The sequence below is a fragment of the Lissotriton vulgaris genome, chromosome 9, assembly GCF_964263255.1.
Source record: "Lissotriton vulgaris chromosome 9, aLisVul1.2, whole genome shotgun sequence".
In the NCBI taxonomy this organism is placed as follows: domain Eukaryota; kingdom Metazoa; phylum Chordata; class Amphibia; order Caudata; family Salamandridae; genus Lissotriton; species Lissotriton vulgaris.
This window is the reverse complement of record NC_141697.1, coordinates 191,876,141-191,898,035: the sequence shown is the minus strand read 5'-3', so window position 1 is coordinate 191,898,035 and position 21,895 is coordinate 191,876,141. Positions and strand designations below refer to the sequence as shown.

The following is a 21,895-nucleotide window of genomic DNA, read 5'->3' as shown; positions in this document are numbered from 1 at the left end:
GCCACAGTTTTCATGGCGGGCTCACTGCCATGAAAACTGTGGTGGGAGAGGAAACTCCTAATATGCTTGGCAGTGCCGCAGAGGCACTGCCAGCATGTTATGGCCTCACCCCCATTGAGTAATGAGTTTCAATGGGGTATACCCTAAGAACTCTCTGACCTGGGTCAGTAAAGGTAGGTACAGTAGTAATGGTCAGAGTCTATCGATTCACTGTAACATCAAATGTTATACAAGCATTTAGTCAGGTATGGAGCAAAAAATGGTTACATCCAAGGTGTGCTTATACTTTTATTCGTTACTTTAGCACATTATTAATCAAGTACCCAATTTTAATCAATGAGTATCAAGGTTTATGAAGTATCAATACATTCAAACATAGAAAATACGTCATTCAATTACTTCATTGAATCACATAAATGCCTAAGGGCACTGCTCTCATGTAGATGCAATAGTATAGAGCTTCATATGGAGAAGACAGAACAAATTATATCAAATAATAGCATTTCGACGCGCTCAAAGTGATGGAAAGAGGGAAACAGTTAGGTGGGATAGGTGTGATGGGAAAGAGGTGAGGACTGGGTAAAGGTAGTTGTGACTTTAAAACAATCACAGTGATATAAAATACGCCCTTTACAGTCTATATTTCAATCTGTAGTTCCAATATACTCTTATACATAGGATCCGTTTTACTCCGTTGGTTAGTCCTATGATTAGAGAATGGATATAGTCTGGTCTACGTTTCGACCCCCTGGTTAAAGGGTAGATTGTATCCTCATGCTGGGGTCTTCTTCAGGACAAGGAGAGACAGGAGCGCCTATGGATAATAATTTTTAATGAGTGTATCATGTTGTAAATGAGCTCGAGTTTAGCACACGGATAGAGCTTATCAGGTTTGAAAGTGCTTACTTTATAAGAGGCCCTTGGGTGGCCATTGTAGGAGGACCGTCATGGGTTCCTTTCTTTTCAAGTGGTAATCCTGCATTCATCTAAAAGGGGAGTATTTATTACTGTCAGAGGCCATAGGTAGCGTGTGCACGCATTAATTATCAAGAAAACCTAGCGGGGTACTTACAGGGACATGAGGCTTTCCATTCAGATAATTGGTTCTTGTCTTTCAATGGTCACTCCTAGACCGACGTTTGTGCGGTTGAGAATCACGCACCCCACGTGGTTCTAGAGGGGAAATGAAAGGAAAAATGGCCAGGTATTAATGGCGAGTGCATTAATAAATAGGTGTAAACTAAGGATATTGTATTGTACCGTTAGCGGTAATTGGACAGATATTTAATCAATTACTGAGTAAATCTAGAAAAGGGGAAGATCCCCATAAGTTAATACATGTTAGCGCCGAAAACCGGCGCTGGTCATAGAATGGTTAATTATGGAAAATGTTACGATCGCCGCGTTCGTGTCACCATGGGAAACGAGAACCGAGCGGTATCTCAGTGTTTACTGTTATGGCGGCGAAGGTTAGGTATACAAACAGGATCGTAAAATAGCTCACCGTTAAGTTTGACTAATTCTGGTTACTGCGCGATGCTGCATCCTCGCTCGATAAGCCGTGTGTGATCGGCCGCGAGGTGCAGCCGCTGGATACTTCCCGGGGGCTCGCCTGAGCCCAACCAATCAGAGGAGACTATGGCTAGGGGGCGTATAGAAACCTCCGCTTCATTCCAATTGCGTTAGGGGCTATCTGAAGGGATATGTCGCTTATACCTTAATGGCTCAGGACAGGGTGCAATCTGACATTCTCGATCGCCTGCCCGAATCTGTTGTGCTCGCAGGATATTGGTAGAAACGTAACTCTACGTTAATAGCTGCTTGAAAATCAAAGATTTACGCTAATTGTTTGGAAAAGGGGACCGTAGTATATCTGCTTGGGGGATATTATTATGCAACAGGAAACAGAGTGTATACAATACAATATCGCACACTAAAAGGCAATATACTGATTGCTGAGGTTAACCATGGCACCACCTGGCATGGTGCGTTTGCAAAATAAACATGTTGATTGCTTATAGGAATGGTATTGCCAGCTGTAATATACACCAAGTCTCTTTGGTAACCACAAAAGCAGATTTAGAGGAAAACGATTACAGGTAGCCTTGGGTCTTACAAGCAAACACCTAAACAAGAAATAAAATATTCACAGATAACTTTGTCAGAACATATAGGCATTGTTGTTTATACATCACTGCATATATTGTACCTTTCAACTGATCAAGGCCATTTGTGAGAAAGTGGCATCCAGTTCATTAAGACCATTTTGGACAGAGTCTAAGGACTGCATCCACTTGCATTCTCGTAGGTTCATAATAGAATCCAAATCACCACCCCTGCCACCCAGCGTGATCTTCTCAATGACAACCCATTTGAGAGATTCAGGTGTATGTGTCATTGTCATAAAATGTTCCACTAAGGGTGCTCCTGTGGTTTGGCACCTTATCCTGCTACAGTGTTGCAGTATCCGTTTTTTTACCTTTTGTTTAGTCTGTCCTATGTAGATGTATCCACATGGGCAGAGGATGGCATAGATAACTCCCTGGCTGTTGCAATTTGTCAGTGTCTTTAGATTGATGGTCAGATTATTGTGCATGATTGCCTTAGTTTCTATACACATAGCGCAGGCTTTACATTTGGTGCATTTGTAATTGCCCACTACAGTTGGTAGATTCCACATAGTCTGTATACTTGGTGCAGGAGGGGTGTCAAGCATTGAACGAACAACGTAGTCTCGGATGCTTTTCGCTCTTTTGAATGCATGCATCGGAGGGTCTGGTGTTTCTATTATCTCTGATACGATGTGCCAATGTTTATTGATTATTTTACGAATGTCATTGCTCTTACTACAGTATGTAGTGACACAGATCATCCTGTCTTCGGGTGGTGCGCGGTTTTTGGGTACCAGTAGGGTTTCTCTATCACTGAACCAAGCCCTCTTGCGGGCTCTCTTGACCGGTAAACAGTCAAAATATCGAGTTTTTAATTTCGACCTACACTAATATCGAGTTGCTAATATCGATGGGACAGAATATCGATGTCCAGAATATCGATGGCCAGAATATCGACCCTAAGGTAAGTAATATCGAAATTACTAATATCGATAGCATATATATCGAAATTACTAATATCGATAGCATATATATCGATGTAAGTAATTTCGATTTACTAATATGTGTTAGAAATATAAGTTAAGTATTTAAATTAATTGTTATAATATGTGTTTAATATGTTTTTATAATTTAAAAATATATAAGAGTAAATAATATGTTTTACTACCACAGCGGGTTGTGGGTTTATAGGGGAATAGGGTGGCAAGTAATTTATTTGTAATTAAATAATTATTTTTCAATGATTAATTTATTTTGCAATTAAATATTAATTGGCAATTATTTATTTTAATTGATTAATTGATTAATTAATTGATAATTTATGTATATTTTTAACTAAATTATGTTTTACTACCACAGCGGGTTGTGGGTTAATAGGGGAATAGGGTGGGAAGTAATTTATTTGTAATTAAATAATTATTTTTCAATGATTAATTTATTTTGCAATTAAATATTAATTGGCAATTATTTATTTTAATTGATTAATTGATTAATTAATTGATAATTTATGTATATTTTTAACTAAATTATGTTTTACTACCACAGCGGGTTGTGGGTTTATAGGGGAATAGGGTGGGAAGTAATTTATTTGTAATATTAATTAATTTTGGGTAAAGGGGTATTTTTAGGGTTCAGGGTCAGTTTTCAGTTTTTGGGTAAAGGGTTTTTTTTAGGGTTCAGGGTCAGTTTTCAGTTTTTGGGTAAAGGGGTATTTTTTGGGTTCAGGGTCAGTTTTCAGTTCTTTGGTAAAGGGGTATTTTTAGGGTTCAGGGTCAGTTTTCAGTTCTTTGGTAAAGGGGTATTTTTAGGGTTCAGGGTCAGTTTTCAGTTCTTTGCTAAAGGGGTATTTTTAGGGTTCAGGGTCAGTTTTCAGTTTATGGGTAAAGGGGTATTTTTAGGGTTCAGGGTCAGTTTTCAGTTTTTGGGTAAAGGGGTATTTTTAGGGTTCAGGGTCAGTTTTCAGTTTTTGGGTAAAGGGGTATTTTTTGAGTTCAGGGTCAGTTTTCAGTTCTTTGGTAAAGGGGTATTTTAGGGTTCAGGGTCAGTTTTCAGTTTTTGGGTAAAGGGGTATTTTTAGGGTTCAGGGTCAGTTTTCAGTTCTTTGGTAAAGGGGTATTTTTAGGGTTCAGGGTCAGTTTTCAGTTTATGGGTAAAGGGGTATTTTTAGGGTTCAGGGTCAGTTTTCAGTTTTTGGGTAAAGGGGTATTTTTTGAGTTCAGGGTCAGTTTTCAGTTCTTTGGTAAAGGGGTATTTTTAGGGTTCAGGGTCAGTTTTCAGTTTTTGGGTAAAGGGGTATTTTTAGGGTTCAGGGTCAGTTTTCAGTTTTTGGGTAAATGGGTATTTTTTGGGTTCAGGGTCAGTTTTCAGTTCTTTGGTAAAGGGGTATTTTTAGGGTTCAGGGTCAGTTTTCAGTTTATGGGTAAAGGGGTATTTTTAGGGTTCAGGGTCAGTTTTAGGTTTTTGGGTAAAGGGGTATTTTTAGTGTTCAGGGTCAGTTTTCCCTACTGTTGCACCCACTGGAGTGGGAATAGTAATTATTGTTAAGTAATTATATATTATATATTATTTATTATTATTTTTTTATTATTAAATATGTATTATTATTTTTTTTAACAATTATTACATATATTTAAATATGTTTAAGTAATTATTATGTATTATTTACCGTTTTTTTTATGTTATTTTAAATTTAAAAAAAATCGATATATTTAACAACGATATTTTTTACATCGATATTAATTTTTCGATATTTTGGTACTTACCATGTTGTACATAGGGCGTCGATATTTTTGCTATCGATATAATTACGCCGATATTTGTGTAGGTCGAAATTCTGTCTGTCGAAATTCTGTCATAGATCCCTCTTGACCAGTCTCTTGGGGTAGCCTCTGTCCATTAGTCGAGAGATAAGGTCATCGGATTCAGCAAAATAGTCATCCTTCAAAGTGCAGTTCCTCCGGATACGGAGGAACTGTCCGAAGGGAAGATTGTCTCTTAAAGCCATGGTGTGATGGCTTGAGTATCTAAGTAATGTATTTCGTTCTGACTGTTTCCTGTACAATGTGGTATATAGCAATCCTTCTTGTTCCTTAATACTAATATCCAAGAAATCAATAGACTGGTTGCTACTACTACTGGCGAATTGAATGTCTTGTGATTGGGTATTTAGCCATCGGGTGAATTCCTCCAGATCTTCCTCCTGTCCACTCCAGATCATCAAGATGTCGTCGATGTATCTGCGGTATTCCATGATTTTGTTGGCAAAGGGATTATGGGGTGAGAGAATGTAGTGCTGCTCAAAGTCACTCATGTATATAATCGCTAGGTCCGGGGCGAATGCTGCCCCCATCGCCACTTCCTTGCATTGCATGAAATATTTGTCCTGGAATATAAAAAAGTTCTTGGTCATTGCGATCTCCAAGAGATCAATCAGAAATTCTGTGGGTACCTCCGTTGGTTGAGGCCTAGTAGACAGTGCTCTCCGTATTGTTGTTAGTGCTGGTATCTGTGGGATACTCGTGTAGAGTGACACGATGTCCATAGTTACAAGGAGTTGGGTGTTCTTATCAAAGGGTCGTTGATCCATAAGGTTGATTACCTGCATTGTATCCCTTAGGTAGGTGGGGGTTGCCTCCGCCAAGGGTTTCAAAAAAATGTCTACATATTTACAGAGTGGTTCCAGGAGGAATCCACACCCTGAAATGATCGGTCTTCCTGGAGGTTTGGTAGGATTTTTGTGAACCTTCGGTAGCACATAGATGGTGGGGGTGCGAGGTTGATCCACGTTTAAAAAGGCATATTCTTTTTCAGTTAGAAAACCAACATCCTTCCCTTTCTCAGTCAACAATTGAATTTGACGTCGGATCTCCATTGTGGGATTCGTAGCTATCGGCCGATAGCTAACCCCATCACTCAGTTGGGAGTGAATTTCTTTTCTATAGTCATCGACATCCATGATGACTACGGCTCCCCCCTTGTCGGCTGGCTTAATAACCAGTGTTTTGTTCTTCTTGAGTTCTTCAAGTGCAGCTCGCTCATTCCTTGTGATGTTATGTTTCACGTATTGCTTAGTCTTGCAGGCCTTAAGCACATCCCTGAGGACCAAACTTTCATAGGTCAAGATCCGATGATTAGTCATTGCAGTGTGAGGGGTGAAGGTAGAAGGTGGTCGTAGGTCGGTGAACGCTCTAGTAGTAAAGGGAGTTTTATGCATGAAGAAGCTTTTGAGTCTTATCTTTCGAAAGAATTTAGTTAGTTCAGTTTTGAGATTGAACATATTCGCATGGGATGTGGAGACGAATGATAAACCTTTACCCAGGATCTTCATCTGGTCTTCTGACAGTGTTTGATTAGACAAATTCATGATCGGAGTTACATTTTCTTTGATCACCAACGGTAGGTTTTTCTCCTGGTGTTTATCTCTCCGTGGTTGTCCTGCTGGAATCTCACCTGCTTGTTGCTGTATCCCTGTTGTCTCGAATCTTCCCAATTCCGAGGGTTCTCTAGATTCTGGCCTCTGGTAGGGCGTCTGTTCCATCCACCTCCTCTCCCACGGGGGGGGGTCTCCAAGAACTGTCCTCTAAAAAAGGCTGTTGTTGTCTGCTCTGGGGGTCCTGTGGGGGTTGATACCATTGGTCTTGATTCTGGTAGTTACCACTGGTTCCTGCTCCCTCGTTGTCGCTACTGCCACTGTAAGAAGAATCGGAGAAGTTTGTGTACCTTCTCCCACCGCGTTGACCACCTCTGTATCCTCCTCTTCCCCTGTTGAAAAAACGGCCCTGGTTATCTTGTTTAAAATAATCTTCAGCCAAGTATGGATACGTTTTCTTCTTATTGTAATATTGAATATCTTTCGCCAATTTTTCATGTTTCTTGTTCTGTGATTCAACGTCAAAGTCCTTAAGAGTTTTATTCAACCGTTCAAGTGTTTCCTTGGCACTTGCAAAGGCTGAATGGCTCGTTATTTCCGCTCTTAGGTCAGTAATTTCTTTGGTTAACTGTTCCACCTGGTCCCGTGCTGTCTCCACCCCTAGCACCATCCAGTGGCGAGAACAGTTATTCGCTACAAAGCTGAACCCCTCCTTAAATTTCGGATTGTCCACAAATATTGCTGGTTCGTTGCGAACCTGTAGGCCTGTGGGTATTACATTCGCTCTGAGGTACCCTGTTAGGAGATGGCCATGAAGTTTAGTACGCACAAGCTTTTTTTCTAGCCGTTCTAATTTGTTGATTTTCTCGTTGAGCGAGAAATCAACAGTGGTGGTATTTGTTGATTTCGCTGATTTCGTTGATGGAGACCTGCGTGTGCTTTGAAATAAACAAAGCACATGAATTTCGTTCTGCACAAGCAGGTCCCCATCAACGAAATAAGACCCCAGCTCAGCAGCATTCCAAAACGCCCGGTAGCCAGTCCGGCCCTGCCTGCATGCAACCCCTGGCCCTGAGGCAACAGGGGGCCCTGTAGGGCCTCATTTATTTCCTCACCGCCACAGTTTTCATGGCGGGCTCACTGCCATGAAAACTGTGGTGGGAGAGGAAACTCCTAATATGCTTGGCAGTGCCGCAGAGGCACTGCCAGCATGTTATGGCCTCACCCCCATTGAGCCACCGCCGCTGGATCCATGATCCCCAACCATTGTGGCAGGCCTGAGGCAGTGAGCAACCGCATTCAAAATGCGGTGGTTGGACCGCCAGTGAGGCGGTTCCTGCCACGCCACCACAAGTATGGTGGCTCAGTGGGCCGCCAAAAGTCCTTAGGACCCAGCAGTTTCAAATTATAGAAAAACAAGGAAATTATTCTACCTGTTAGTGAGAATCTTGATGTAAATCTCATTCAAACACATTTACTAGATGCTATAACTCCCACCCATTCCTGTGAACTCTGCTAGACCATAAGGCATCATTCTCATATGAATGTGCATCCTTTCTTTTATGATATGCAAGGCTAAGTGAAGTCTCTTAACTTGAAACACACAAAAGGTGATGGGAGACTGCAATCAGTCTAACCACTGGTACATAACTTGGCTTAAGCCTGGAAGAAGCGATAGGTGAAAACATCCTTCAGTATAAACTCCAGGTCTCTGGTCCTCAAAACTTTCCCATGAATTCTGACAACATGCCTGCAATTCACCCACACCCCTTCTCTATCTTATCTTTTCTGGCCTTCGGGTAATGGTATAACCCAACTGCTCTGCCTTAGGAACTCCTATTTATTCCTACTCTATTCAGTTCTTGAAATTCCATTACTGTTTATCTCCCATTGAATAATGAACCCCGAAATCTGTGTCTCTCATCCTAAAAAAAGCAGTTACAATCATTCTAAGAAAAACCCCAACCTAGTTTGGACTGAGAGAAATTTAGACCGTTTTTTTGGTTCTTTCTCGGCCAAACTGTTCAATTATGCTGCAGCGAAATGACTCTAGTGTGACATCAAAGGAATTCGCCATTTCGGGTCGAAACCTGGCAGTAACACAACCGATCCGCTAGTATCCATGTTCGATAACTTAAGAGTGGGTGCCGTGACCCACACGGCCAATATCATTCTAAGGCTGGCTCCTGTCAGATGCACATGCCATTACAACAGGAGCTTACTTGTATACCCTTTTTTATGTACCCAGTCCTGTTTGACATGTATAAATGTATCCAGTAATCAGATAGCTGTAGTATGCCTTGTTAAATAAAAATACAAAATAGATAATGACCCGAGCAGTACTGACTAGGACTGAAAACAGAGAGGTCCTAACTGTACCTCGTAAATACCAGTGCCCCATTTTGAGGTATATATTTACTGTGTGAGGTAAGTACATGCTATCACAATTTTTAGGTCTCGTTGAACCAATGCGTAAGCATTGTTCGGCAAGATTATAGTAAGAGGCTTTCAAAAGTCTACCCAAACTGCGGATTAGGTGCAGTTCATGTGAGCCAGGCGCATGCACATCACCAGCCACATCGCACATCGCACACCATACACCATTTGTCTGAGCCTCGGCATCAGACTTCAACGGAAGCCGCTACCAAGCCGATCCCCTGCCCTTCCCCCATCAGACTGCAAAGGAATGAGCTCCCCCGCCACAGCAATGCCGAGAGCTTGTTGAGGCTGCAGCCTAGCCCCACTCCTTTCTGCTCTCTCACACTTGTTTTTTTTTTAATGGAACGGATTCCTAAATCCACTGGGTATGAGCAGCCGCGCTCTCTGTGCTCTGCTATTTTGCTATGCTCCTATAAATTGTCGAATTTTTGCCTTAAAAGCGTGCAAATCTCTGTTTTGACCTTCCTGATCAACACTGTCACTTCTGAACTGAAAGTGTGACCCTGAACTTAAAGCGTGCCATGTGAATTGAAACCCTTTTGGTGTCCGCCCCCCCCATCAGACTTCAAAGGAATGCGCTCCCCCGCCCCGCCACAGAAATGCCGAGAGCTTGTTAACCTAATTCCCACACGCCCCCTTCCTCTTGTTTTTTTTTTTATCAGTGCCCTCTGCACGGCCTCGAGAAAAACTTTGCACTTCACCATGGGTGAGAACCCGCTGTAGTGTATTTTCATGGGTTACGCATTCTTAACTGAATGAAGAGCATGGTCTTGTGGCTTGCTTCTAACTGGCTATGTTCACTTGCTGGAAAACCGAGTCTTCTTTACAGTTTTAGAAGGTGACCGGGCAGGAAACTGTTCATACTTGCTCATTCCTTCTTTATTTGCTGCAAACTTTTGTATTCAGTACTTGGCAAGCTACGTGTCAGAAATATGTGAAACCATTACTCCCACATATTTGAATGTAGGTATTTTAAGAGGCTGATTAGATTCGGCATTTACCAGACGAATGCATTTATGGCCATAACACAGAAAATAATTGGGAGATGTTAAATCAGACTGTGCGGTTGGTCACTGAACTTCTAGAAAATCAGAACATTCAAATTTAAAACATAGCAATGCTTCATAAAAAGTAAGAGCCGCTGCAAACTCCTAGTTTAATGTGCCTGCAATGCGAGAGTTTAAGAGTCTTGCACTCATAGAGTGGTTTAGACATGTGTTTAAAGGAATAACTGCAGAATGATTAATTAGTAAAAGTCCCTCTTCATAGAAGCGAGGTGCCCTGCCTGAAAGCTATTTTCGTCACGATATCGCACGTGCTGCACTAATGCGTAACAGGATCTGCCTTGACAACGCTGAATGCACAATTGGTTTGGTAAATGATGTGGCAGTAACTGTACAGTGATTGATGCCACTGCGTTTGTGTTGCTGTCTTTTGTTGCATGAAGGTCAGTGTCTTCTACTATAGGCCTTCTGCCATGAAGACAATATGCTCTGTTGGAGTCTTCATACTATATAGGGGAGGTGTCTCGCCCTCATTCAACCGCCCTCACTCTACTACTCTACTGCCCTCACTCTACCACCCTCACTCTACCACTCTATCGCCCTCACTCTACCACTCTACCGCCCTCTTGCCCTCACTATACCACTCTACCACTCTACCGCCCTCACTCTACTGCTCTACCGCCCTCACTCTACCGCTCTACTGCCCTCACGCCCTCACTCTACTGCCCTCACTTTACCACTCTACCTCCCTCACTCTGCCGCCCTTATGCCCTCACTCTACCGCCCTCACTCTACCGCCCTCACTCTACCACTCTACCGCCCTCACTCTACCACTCTACCACCCTCACTCTACCACTCTACTGCCCTCACGCCCTAACTCTACCACTCTACCGCCCTCACTCTACCACTCTACCGCCCTCACTCTACCACCCTCATGCCCTAACTCCACCGCCCTCACTCTACCACTCTACCGCCCTCACTCTATCACTCTACCGCCCTCACTCTACCACTCTACCGCCCACATTCTTCTGCCCTCACTCTACCGCCCTCACTATACCACTCTACCGCCCTCACTCTACTGCCCTCACTCTATCGCCCTCACTCACTCTATCGCCCTCACTCACTCTATCGCCCTCACTCACTCTATCGCCCTCACTCACTCTATCGCTCTATCTATCTATCTATCTATCTATCTATCTATCTATCTATCTATCTATCTATCTATCTATCTATCTATCTATCTATCTATCTATCTATCTATCTATCTATCTATCTATCTATCTATCTATCTATCTATCTATCTATCTATCTATCTATCTATCTATCTATCTATCTATCTATCTATCTATCTATCTATCTATCTATCTATCTATCTATCTATCTATCTATCTATCTATCTATCTATCTATCTATCTATCTATCGCCCTCCCTCACTATATCTATCGCCCTCCCTCACTCTATCTATCTATCGCCCTCCCTCACTCTATCTATCTATCTATCTATCTATCTATCTATCTATCTATCTATCTCTATCTATCTATCTATCTATCTATCTATCTATCTATCTATCTATCTATCTATCTATCTATCTATCTATCTATCTATCTATCTATCTATCTATCTATCTATCTATCTATCGCCCTCCCTCACTCTATCTATCGCCCTCCCTCTATCTATCGACCTCACTCTAACGCCCTCCCTCACTCTATCGCCCTCCCTCCCTCTATCTATCGCCCTCCCTCTATCTATCTATCGCCCTCACTCTATCTATCGCCCTCCCTCTATCTATCTATTGCACACACTCTATCTACCGCATCACCACAGCATCACTCAGCACCACCACAGCATCCCTCAGGGGCACAACAACATCACTATGCGCTACCACTGCATTACTGAATGCCACAGCATCACTGGTCGCCACCACAACATCAATCAGTGCCACTACAGCATCAATCTGTGCAACCATTCAACAACAACTGGTTCAAATATGTTCTCTCAATGTTTTAAGCTTTATTACAAATGTCACAAAAAGATGTTAATATTTCACTTCTGTTCTTGGATTTTCATCACAATAAAATACACTGAACATAATCTTCACAAAAGTTATTTACAAAAGTTAAAGCTATTGCCATTATAAATTATAATAACTTTTATTTAAGTATTAAATATTTTAAAAAATTAAAAGCCATTGTTATTTGTAATATCAATACAGCTAAGTCACGTAAATACAACACATATTGTATTACAAATGCCATAGGTGTCACATTTGAAAAAGTTAAAACTATTGGAATTGTAAATGACAAAGCTATTAATTTAGCTATTTTCAAAACCAACACATAAATAAAAAATGTGTCATTTACGATACTAATAGCTCAAACTTTCCTAATGCGAGACCTATTGCATTGCAAATGATTGTTTAATATAGAAATGAGGCGTAACTCACGTTAGGGGAAACAGCGGGTGTGCAATAGTTATCGACCAGCTTGGAATTCAGATCAATAAATACATTTGGGAGAAAAGAACCGCAGTGGATGAATGGGTCAATGAGTACAAAGGGAACAGTCTTTTGGACGAATCTAGGGGCATATTAACAACAACTAGCGATAATTATCGCTATGTTGGCTTAGCGGCAATATTTTTATCGCCGAGCTGCGGCGATTTTTATCGCTAAGGAACCTTGCTATTATCAAGGTTTATCTCCTAAGCGATAAAAATCGGCCGAAATGCATGAATATCGCTGAAAAGTCAGCGATATTCATGCATTACCGAGCTAATGCTCTTAGCCATGTTATCCACCTAGCATTGGATAACATGGCTAAAAACTGCTCAGGGGCAGGTGTTAGCTTTTGGAGATATTCGCGCTTAGCGCGAATATCTCCAAAAGTTGGTAATAGGAGATAGCGATGTTACGACTGTTTCCAGTCGCTAACATCTTAGCACGCCCACTTTGCATGTCATTAGTGATAAATTTCACTGACATCCAAAGCGGGGCCCAAGATGGTCGCTATCTCCTACTAGCTGTCGCTAACTGGTGTTAGCGACAGCTAGGTAATAGGGAGATAACTTTATCTCCGCTTTCTTGGCTTTTAAAGCCAAAAAAGCGGAGATAAACCCCCTTGATAATATGCCCCCTACTATTTTTCCAACACAACATGCTGCAAAGAGGGCACAGTGAGAAAACAAAACGCTTGATTGACAGATGTCAGCATAAAATACAGTCCTTTTTTTGACTTATAAAGTCTACCTTGTCATGGCCTCTGGCGTGTTCCTAATAAACGTGCAACTGTTGCCCAAATCTGTTCAACAATGTCGAGTCTGTCGCGGCCAGTGGTATATTTTACAGAATGCTGCGAAGGAATGTCGGAGCCATTCCAAGCTTTAACTAAAGGTGAAAGGTCAGGTCACATCCAATATAAAGGTCACCGTTGTGTCGTCTGCTTCACGCTCTAGTGCCTCTCAACTCCCTCCCCGCTCGTGAGCTCGCAATCCCGTGAAATGAAAAATAAAAAACGAGACAACTGCTTTTTATATTCATCGCTTTTAGGCAAATGTCTTTTTTGATTTTCTACACCCTGAAACTATCCTATTCCTACCCACCACTTAGTGGGCATCCGAGTTTATCTTTTTTTGCTGCATACCGTTCGAGGAATCCTGTAGTTTATAAAGAGCTCTTTTAACATCCTTTCTCTTTAGAGATGATCAATAACATAACCCAATAGGCCTGTTCGAGCATCCTATGGGGTCTGAAGGAAAGGCATGAGCTTGGCATATGTTTTCGTCACAGACAATTGTTTTCACGAGTGTACGCAACGCCAGTCTGTTTTAGCCACTCGTATCCCCAGTCCGTGTGATTCATGCTTTCGGCCTTGTGATTTTAATGCTCGCTGCTGATAAAGGCGGCGTCCTGGACAACAAAGCTGTGACAAAGCCCGGAGATAGGAGTTGTACGTTAGGGCAAGGAACAGTGGCACTGTGAGGGCAAAGACACGATTCAGCAGGAATCGGGGCACTTATAAATGTGCTGTCCGGTCCTTACTTCATCACTCCATTGGCTGACCCCGATAGGCTGACGTAAAATGAGGGTAGTAGAAGGAGACTTGGGGGGAGTAATCCGCACCCTCACTAGAAGTAAGAGGCTGCCGCTGCCCTGTCCCTCGCGTGCACATGGTCATTGTGAGGACTGGAGCTTTCAGGACCCCTCCCCCCCCCACCCCTCCCCCCCCCCCCCATGAACGAGTAACCACTGCCCTGCTAGTAATTATGCGATCTGTATTACTTAATCTACCTGAACTAGAGATGAACAGTTTCACGGCATGTTGACCTTTAACCTGAACACTTGCTTACTAGCTTGAGGACACTCACTAATAAAGCAAACTACAATTATATAATCATTATACATATATATAGTATTATTACATTATATATAGATTATAATATAACATATATGATTATATAATGTCTCTCTCAGAATGAGATTATACCTTCTCCAAGTCTGGAGTGCATTCATTTTTACATGCTATCTAGAAAACTGGTTGGGAGATTGGAACAATTTATGTGTAAATGAAAGCGATTTATGCAGCATTTTATAACTTTATTTCATGGATAAGGAATCTGAGCTCTGGCCTCTGCCGATGAAGATAGTTTCAGTTTATGAGGGGTAAGTTGTGGGTATATTTGTAATTCTACCTCCGTTTGTGTGTGTGTGTTTCTGTGGGTGCAGACATGTTAGTAGGCCTGTATGTATGCAACTGTATGCTTGTTTGTTTACAAATGTTTATTTCGGATGCAAATTAAACACAGTACAGCAAGTAACTAGATAAACAAATAAAGAACATCAGTATATTCAACATTTCATAAATCACCAATCTCATAAAACCTCGTCCCACAATGAGATCAGTGAAGAGGAAAAAATAATGAGAAGTGAAATAGTGTGTAAAGGGGTGATTTCAAAGGTGAGGGAGCTGCGTCTAGAGTATAAGTAATGCCGGAAGGTTCGCTATTGGGCATCATTGCTTGGGGACTTGACAATGCGCATGCGAGTAATCCAGGCAGCGTGCAGATATTTTGCCTCCTCAACAACAATTACCTCTCTCGTGTCTGAGCTTAACCTCTTAGCAGCTATGGAACGTTCAGCTCCAGTGCTGAACGTTCCATTGCGCAGGTGAGGTTCGAACGTCCAACGGCCGACGGCAGCACTCCTGAGGTAGTGGTGGCGTCGGCCGTTGGAATAGGCGCAGCACCTAAGAGGTTAAAGTGCGTAGTGTGTGGGCATGATAGTGAAAGCCCAAAAGCTTACACAACGGCCTCAGCCATTGTTTCCGCTGTCTATCATAGGCTGGGCAAAAAACGGCAAAGTGATGCAGTTTCTTCCGCTGACTTACATCCGGGGCACACATTAGAGCTACAGTACTGTGCACCCTTAGTTTATGCAGAAGCTGTTTAACGGCAGAACCCAGTACCTCCATTTTAAGTAGAGTTGCCGGGGAATGGAACCTGAGATAATATCCCCAAAAAGATTCACATGCGGGAGAGACCTTGATGTCTAAAAAAGAGTCAGGGAGGATACCTGCTTTTACACCTTTTAGATCCCTCAACCACAAAAACTCTTTCAGTCGTTCTTTGACCAGGGAGTGAGGGACTTGTTTTGCAGTGGCAGGGGTATCCCAAAGCAGAGGCAAGCCTATCTCATACAGTGTGGTCTTAATACAGGCAAACCAAGTAATCCGCCCATACCCAGGAGATTTGAGGAGAGTCCTAATCACAGATATGTTGGATTCTAGTTCGTCTATGGACCACGGTCTATGCCAGTACAAGATAGGGCGACACTCAATAAATCGGTTTATACGAACGATTCCCAGGTCCATCCGTTGGGGTAGGCGGGCAGCTCTCTGAGGAAGGTTCAGAATGCTCCTCACAAACCTTTTTTTGGTTTTACCAAGATCATTCCCTTTGACGTGCCCCATAATTTTACACCATAGATGGCTGAGCTTTTCGCTTTAATGTTGTAGATCTCCACCGCTGGTTCTAGAGTATATGCATGGGCCCATTTGCGCTGTTTGACCATGGCACTAGCTTCTTGTTGAAGTTTTAGTGAACCTCTCTTGATATGAGAGGACCAACTCATTTTATGGTTTATCAAACCCACAAACTCCTGCACTTTTTATAGAGCAACGCCCTGGAACAGAATACTTAGTCTAACAGATTTATATGGATTAAAAGCCATCCGTTTCGTTTTTTTGATGTTCAGTTCAAGATCACCCTCGCTACAGAAGATTAAGAAGTGGTTAACACCTTCCATGCTCATGACGAGCTCAGCTCGTCATAAGGCACAGTGGAGCTGTGCTTATGACGAGCTGAGCTCGTCGTGAACAATGTGGTTCGATTAGGATCAGCACAGGAGGGGAAAACCATTAGCAGCCAAGGTGTTAAGTAGTGACTGCAGACCATGCAGGATTTTGGAAATTAAGAGCGTGTCATCTGAGAAAAGTAGCGTCACATTTTTATGAGGGCCAAGTTTTGGTGCATCATTTCCGGGGAAATCAAGTGTGTGTGCTAAAACGTTAATATAAAGAGTGAACAATGTCGGGGCAGCACACAGCCCTGCCGAACACCAGTTTCAATCTTAAAAAGGTCTGTGAGCTCACCGCAGTTGCCATACATAACTCTGACAGTATTGAGTGCATGAAACCTGATAAGGACAGAAAGAATGTTTTAGGGGACACCCATCGTTTTCCCAAACTTCCCACAACTTGGTGCTAGGTATAGACTCGAAAGCTGTCTTCAGGTCAATCAAAAACCAAATAAAGATGGCCCTTACCTAGTTAGACTGTTTTCCAATATAGGGCACAGAAACGGAGTATTTGATCCACTGCACTGATCTTGTTTCTGAAACCCGCCTGGAGCTCTGAAAAAACAGAGTTGTGGTTTGCCCAATTAAGCAGTTGGTCCAATATGAGTCTCGCAAAATATTTTTTGTGAGGTGTCAATAAGGTTAATAGACCTTTAGTTCCCATAGTCTTATTTGAACCCTTTTATGTAAATCGGGAAAATCTCTGCAGTCATCCAGGAACTGGAGATCGGGCCACCTGCAAGTATAGAATGGAACAGTGCCTGGAAGTATGTGGCCCAGATCAAAGGTTATGGACTGAAGAGGTCCCCGTGGAGGGAATCAGGGCCAGGAGATTTATGTATGTGCATCGATAAAAGTGACTGTGAAGAGGTTCTTGTGTCATGGATGCATTGACAGGCATATGGTCTATTACAAAGACGTGCTATGACATTCACTAAAATATAAGGTAACAGCTATTTCATTTGGTATAATGGGTCATACCTGGAAAATGCAGTGACGTAGCTAGGGCTTTTGACGCCCGGAGGGACCCCTTAGATTGTTGCCCAATGCCAGTAAGAGCAGGGGTGGGGTGGCTGCTACTGAAAGACCATGATGAGCAGTGGAGGTGAGGGAGCGTGCTACAGGTGACAACAATAAGCATGGGGGTTAAGCGACGGTGACGAGGGAGAATAAAGGAAAAACAAAACTTACCTCACGTTTGTGGCTCACCACCACCCCCACAAAAGTGATGCCCGGGGCAGATCGCTCCTGCGTCCCCCCCAGCTAAACCACTGTGGAAATGCTTAGAATATCATAGTGAAAGGGTACAATCAGTGGCGGCCAGCATGGTAGGCAGGTGGAGGAGCAGGTGCGGGAGGACGAGGGTGGTGTCGCAAGAAGGGTTGGGGTCAAGGGAAAAAAATACAAAATAAAAGAAACACTTAAGTTGCCGCACCAGTCCTCTGTCTCTGCTCCTGCTCTCCAAGGCACAGAAAGCACAGAAAAGGCTCCCCTGACCAATCACAACGCTGCAATGCAGCATTGTGATTAGTTAGCATCCAGGCTCCCCTGACCAATCACAACATTGCAATGCAGTGATGTGATTGGTTTTGAGCATCCTGGTTCGATGCTCAACCAGAGAATGGGGGCCGGAGCTTGTTCGCCAAGCAGGCTGTAATGCATCCTGCATGGAGAAAGTGCGCATGACTAGTTTGGGCGGCCCAAGAGAGCAGACCAAACAGTCATTGCGCACTTAGGAGTCGGTAAACTACTGCTCCCCGGCCCTGTTCCAAGACCAGAGCAGCCCCGACCACCTGCAAAACAACATGAAACATGAAACTAAAAGTTATCATCATTTTATGTTTACTTTGCAATGCACTGCTTAAAAGCCGTGGGACTATGCTCCTCTGCCATAATGGAAGGGCCACCCCTAGGTACAAAATGAAAGTGACTGGCATGTGGAGGGATAATCAGGCACACCATGCTATTGACTGACATGTCAGGGATAATAAAACATGGCATGACACTGGCTAGCATATGATATTGCAGCAGAGGTGCAACCTAGCATTTAATGGCATATTAGAGATAACCGGGCACATCATGATATTGTCTAAGATTAAGGAAAATCTATGATCCATTTTGGAACTGAGTGTAGTATGGGGATACAAGGAATACCTCATGATGTTTACTAGCATAACGTACTATACATAAATAAAGTATATGGATATTAGAGGCATGTTCAGCCAATAAATGTCATACTGGAAGATAACTAGGACACCCAAGGACGTTGAATGACATTTTTAAATGGGATAAATTAAGAACACTGAGAAAATGGCATACCTCACAGCAATGACACACACGTAGGGGATAGCTGGGGAACATTAAAGTTTCCTCTTACATGGATCATATTAGGCCTCGGGTAAAGTTTAAATAAAATCAGCAGAATTGGCATATTTTTGAGAATTATGTGTTACGCTTGTAATAAAAATGTCAAAAATGTTGCCAATACCTCTCGCCAAGTAATTACGCTGCCATTTATGGCAAAATTATAGTGTTGGAACGTGAACAACCAGAACATAAGTGCCTGTTGTTTGATGAACTTGTGTTTTTCATGCTTTTCAGAGCCTGAAATATATACTTGTGTCACAAATGGATCTTTGGTTTATATTGAGCCCCTTCCTTTTGTACCCTCTTCCCACTTTGAATAGTGTGCTATACAACGTCATATCTGCTAACACCCACTGTGCTGAAATTGCCTATCCCATCACATCAGTTACCCTAGACCTTCTGGTTAAGTGACGTCTCCAGTTCTTTCAAGGACTCGTTAGTTCCCCAGAACTACTCCTTGACAGGCATTCCAAAGTTAGTGGTATTATTGCTACCATTGTCAAATCATACTTTAAATGATCTCAACTCCCTAGCTTATTCTTTCCAACATTTCAATGTCTCTAAGTAACCATTCAAACTTCACACTGTTCATCAAACTATCTCCATTTCATTTACCAGCCACAGAACAAGAATTGAAATTGGAAATTGACACTCAAGTATGTGACTACACTGACAACTGTCAATTAACATTATGCAATAAAATCTTCCTTGGTAGCTTTAACACTGGCTGGGGTAATTAAAAAAGGAAACTAGATCCCTAAAGACTTTCACAGACCCTCATGATCTCCAACAGCTGTTCACCAGTCCTACCCGTAAGTAAGGCTTCATCCTCGACCCTGACCATAATTAACTCCTTCTTTGCAAGCAGTCTCTTGCCATGGACTGATTCGACCACCTTCCACTCCATTTTCTGTTAGCTCTTCCTTATCACATGCTGGCTATCACCAATACACTGAGGAAAGTAGGGAAACGGTCTTTGAAATCAGTCTTGGTGCAGCACCGTAACATATTTATCTACCAAAGACCCCCTTTCTCTTTCCCTCCATGATGATGTTAACAACATGATCAAATCGTGCAATAAAATCATCCCTGAAGTTACCGGCATCACGACCCTCTTAAAATTGAACAAAAGTGCCAACAACCTTCCTAACTGTGGTTCACTCATGACCTTAATTTGAAAAGATGCATTATGCACAAAATTAAAAAAGAATGGAAAACATCATAATATCCCATCCTCCTAACTAAACTCAAGACTCTGAAAAAACTACATGCAAAAGTCTAATTATCTGCATTCTCAGCTTTCTTAATCTTCGACCCTTCTGGGACTCTAAATCAAGTCATCCAGATCAACACGTTCCCCATCTCTATATCCCTTTAGGTGTCAGCACCAAACTATCCCAACACATTCTTGAATTACTTCAACAAGTTTGTACAGCCATGGTAGGATGAGTTCAGATAAGTATTTCCTGAAGATCTTTTTACAACTGTCTAAAATCTCAGCCTTCCACAAGGATTTCATCCTACCAAGCATCAGTAAAGGCAACTTCCTCTTCTTCGCTGAAGCCTGGTGCAACATTATGAATGCATTCCTATGATACTTTGTCTTGGACTTTCTAGAGTCACATGGTTCATTATTCTGACCCTCTGGCACTAAGGACGCAATCAATGTGCCAACCCAATTCAGAAATCCAGTTGGGCCGCAACCAATACACAATTCACTGACCAATGTTGTGTAACAAGTGCTGCTGGTAACAATCAGTCCCATATGATGAATTAGGAACAATTAATGGACACCCAAACCCTTTTCTGTAAATTAATAACTAACTGAAAGAAAACTAGGAAAATAATATGCATTTAAAATGTATACTTTAAAATCCTAACCTCGTGTATAGTATAAGAATTGTAGCCACACAGAAAACAAACAATAATGCAGTGAAGTAATCTATTAATAATGACAACTAAAGAAAATGTTCTTACATGGTTATTTTACTATATAGGCCTGACACTATATTTGTGCTATTTCAAGATGCTACACTAGTTCTAGCAGATTAGTAAATAAACTGCGTAGTTCTGAGTTTCGAAGGTGGTGCGTCTCACATAACTCTTTTTAAAACAATAATTCATAACTTTTCTGTCTGGATAGCAGGTCTATATCTTGGTCAAAGGCTGTGGATAAGCACACAGCTGATGAGCCAACTGTGAAGGCCACCAACCACTCAGCAACCTTTGATAAGAGTTGGTGCTGAAGTCATGCCTCACCTGTCTAAAATTAAATACAGGAAGCTCCTCTCCTATCTCTGGCCTGAAACTTGAGGTTTTATAAGGTTTAGCCAGAGAACTTGTTGAAAATCATTAGACTAAACAATAAGAAGGTTTAGCCAGGGCGCTTGTTAGAATAAACTGTAAGCATGAGACCGCAAAGTGTCCTTACAGCCAATGACGGATTAGTTTGTAGTATTATTTTCTGAAAGACAACAAGGACTGAGACACACACTCACTAATCATCGAAAAACTCTTTTTGTTAGTAACTTATAACAATGATAAGCTCGTGCTAAGATGTTTAACTATTGTAAATGTATTTTCATTAGCTTGATTATCACCCTTTCATGACACATTTGTAGAACAGAAGAACATGCTAAGAATGGGCATTCAATGGAATCACGGTTATTCACTCGTCCCTTGTTTGAAAAACACATTTAATACTGAAATGAAAAATCTCTACACTAGAAAAAAACAGGATATTTACAATACCATAGCCAAGGATTTTCCTTGATTCTCTAAAACTGGGTGGGTCAAATCACACCCCTGATGAAGAAACCCAACCTTGACGATAACCTCCCATCTCATCAGCATTCTATTTATAACCTTCCCTGTGCAGGAAAACAGAGAAAATATTTGCCTTTCTTCAACTCCGTGAGCATATCAATAAAGCTAACCTGCTCACAGTACATTAGTCCGGGATCTGAGCTTTGCCATAGCATCGAACATGCCTCAGTCAAAGTACTTGTTGACATAGATTGCATTTTCTATGGTGGCTTCAAATGCCTTCGTGTTTTTCTTGACTTCACTGCCACCTTTGACACCATGAACTAAGCTCATCTGACCTTCCACCTTGATATGTGTTTTGGAATCCTAGATCCTGTCCTCATACAGTTTGAACTGTTCCTATCCAACCACTCTCAAGTTGTTTAAAAGATATCCAAGCCAACTCCCACCTTTTGTGGTGTCCCGCAAGAATTTCTTTAACCAGCAACCA

General features: G+C 42.0%; 1 long non-coding RNA gene across 1 annotated transcript in view; it reads right to left on the bottom strand.

Annotated features, from left to right (window-relative positions):
* The window catches only part of LOC147689831 (uncharacterized), a 746,906-nt gene that overhangs the window by 546,248 nt on the left and 178,763 nt on the right, over positions 1–21,895 (bottom strand). The window lies entirely within an intron of this gene.